Source organism: Gymnodraco acuticeps, unplaced genomic scaffold, assembly GCF_902827175.1.
Source record: "Gymnodraco acuticeps unplaced genomic scaffold, fGymAcu1.1, whole genome shotgun sequence".
In the NCBI taxonomy this organism is placed as follows: domain Eukaryota; kingdom Metazoa; phylum Chordata; class Actinopteri; order Perciformes; family Bathydraconidae; genus Gymnodraco; species Gymnodraco acuticeps.
The window spans coordinates 330,496-333,594 of record NW_022992022.1 but is presented as its reverse complement, the minus strand read 5'-3'; positions in this window follow the sequence as shown (position 1 = coordinate 333,594).

The following is a 3,099-nucleotide window of genomic DNA, read 5'->3' as shown; positions in this document are numbered from 1 at the left end:
TGGTATTTTAAACTCGATGCGCTCTGAAACTACGGGGCGGCCAAGGAAAAAAAATACACATGCGTTAATCGCGTTAAAATAATTGGTGGCGTAAAACATTTTTTATTATCGGTTATCGGTATCGGTCTTGAGAAGCAGGAAGTTATTGGTATCGGTATCGGTTTCAAAAAAACAATATCGTGCATCCCTAGACTTATAATGCCAACACATATCTTAACATCAGACCACAAAAGAAAATTATACGAGAAAATACAAATGAAAACAGATCATTTGTCTACTAATAAGGTTGGTTTATAGAATATACAGTAAATATACAGTATATGTTCAATATAGTCATTGTTACAGAGATTATGTTAACAGCTCAATTGAAAGATCTCTATGTTTCAAACCTATTTTCAAATTGAGTAATTGTTCGTTCTTGAGTATAGAGTTTTCCTGGCTGATTCACCCAATTATGTTTTTGACTGTGGCTGGAGGTTGAGTCAAATAATTAGATGTGAATGGGCAGTTTGTGAAGAAAAAGTGTTGCCTTCATCAAGCACTGATAGGTAATAGGTATCTAAATCCACTCATGGTAATGAATAGGTTATTGCGGCGTGTAGCAGCGCACCTTTTCTCGCATAAAACTGAAAAGAACATCCATAGGAAATTAGGGGAAAAAACAATTACCACCAGTCCCAGGTGTATTAAAGGCACGCAGACATAATATCTCTACAGGCTACAGTGGATGCAATGTGACACAAAGAACAGGAGCTCCTAAGACTCTAGAGAGATATTTCACCAGGGGATTTGACTCCTGAATATTGTACTGCACTGTTTAAGTCATTGTAATGATTATAATTATAATCAGTGCCAGGCTGAGCTGAAAAGAACAGAGCCGGTTATCAGGTCTGAATTAATGACATTTATAGGAAGAATTGAGGGAGAAACAGATGGGGGAAAGGAGAGTGTGGTGGGGGGTTGAATTAATATTGTGAGAAGAGAGAGAGAGAGGGGATGTGAGACAGCAATTAAGAAACAGAGAAAAGAAAGAGTGAATTACAATCATTCAGAGAAAGGCAGTTATTGACAGAAAGACTGAGACAGATTGTGAGAAAGAAAGATGATACCAGCGACTCTATATCAAGACTGATGATGGACTGAACGCTAACGGTACGTCCACACTAGTGTTAATTTCGTCAGCTATTTTTTTATTTAGTTTTAGTCTTAGTCCTGTGTTAAATTTCCTTTTTAGTTTTAGTCATATTTAGTCACCTTCATCCTGTTTTTATTTAGTCAAGTTTTAGTCGACTAAAAGTCTGAGCATTTTAGTCTTATTTTAGTCGACTAAAACAGTAAACATTTTAGTCAAGATTTAGTCGACTAAAAGTCTGATCATTTTAGTCATATTTTAGTCAAAGAAAACTAATTATTTTAGTCTACTTTTTGTCAATAAAAACTGTTGAGGCTTTTTTAGTCATCAGATTATATAGAACATTTCAGTCAAACTAGTCTAGCCAAAACCAATAATTTGTCATTTTAGTATATATAAATAAATAAGATTATATCTTGTCCTTATTTGATGAAAAACACAGGTTGAATGATTAAGAATGCAGCTTTGCAGAGAGTATCTGCTCAGGTTTGTGGTGTTTTTACCAGCTGTGTTATGGCCACATTGCTTCCCTTCTGATAAAACAATGCATTCGCTTTTTTTCTCCGCCTCATTGTAGCGAAAATGGGCCCAAATATCACATCGTTTCTTTCTCCCAAGCAGTGGTGGCTTTAGACTTTTTCGTTGTCAGTCATTTTGACGGATCGTAACATTTCCGTCATAATCCATTATTATCCGTCGAGTGCACAATTTATCAATCACTCGCGCTGACGGGGGGGTATTCGGTTAACGCGAGTGCGACCACTGCTCCCAAGCCCTGTTGCCATTTCATTTTCTGTTAAATAAGGTTAGTTAGACCATGAGTTAGACCCGAGTCTTCCTGACAGTTCATATTGTGCCGCTGCCCGGTGTAATTCAAATCTACCGCCGCGCGCACCGCAGACACACACAGCTGCTGCCCTGCCGCAGCCCCGGAAATGGAACTTCTGGGAGAAAAACTGACTATCAGAGATGTAACGTTATCTTTGATAATATTTCGTCTCCTCATTTTTCGTCAACGAAAGTAAAGAGAGATTTTGGCATAGTTTTTATTTAGTGAACTACATTTTCGTCTCGTCACTTTTCGTCAACGATATTGCATGATGATGTCGTTACAGTTATTGTTTACTGCCGTCGGTGCCGTCTCGTCATCGTCTCGTTTTCGTCATGGAAAAAAAGGTCGTTGACGAACATATTTCGTCATAGATTTAGTCAACGAAATTAACACTAGTCCACACGGCAGCGTGCGTTGAAGCTTGCCGGTGGGTGTGTGAACAACCGCCCCGGACACACAAGCACGCGGTTTGATTGGCTAGAGCTTGTACTGGCATATGATTTGTTTGGCTGGCGCTTCCGTCAACGCTTGAAAGGTTGAACTTTTCTCAACTTTTGAAGTGAGCAACGGAGGCAAAGCGACGCAACGGAACCACAATGCAATTCGGCAAAGCGTGACGTCACACCATTCAAAGTGAATGGGAAGCGTCTCCGTTGAAGCAACACACGCTGCCGTGTGGACGGGCCGTAAGGTTTAAAGATACAGACAGTGATTGAGAGAAAGTAAAACATGAGGAACAGACAAAATTGTGTTATTTGAAGGAAGGAAGTTATGATGGATGAGCTAAATCCATCAGGAAATTATATTTCAACAAACCTATAACTTGTTTTGTCTTTCCACTTTTTTCCTCTGTGACTTAACCTCAAAAACAGGAGGAAATCTGTAGAAAGAAATTGTCTTAAAAGTATTAAAGAGGAGAAAATCAAAACCTAAGAAACAGTGTGTTTGTAGTCACATATACTTGAACACTCTATCTGTAGGGCCACAAATATAATGCAATGTGCCTTTTTCACAGCACTGCTTTCACATTAAATAGAAACACTGCTGATTTCCTAAATGGCAGATAAATAGCTTTCAACATCCAATGAAAGCACCCCTCTATGAAAACACTCACATTTCCCCGCACACTGTGAAC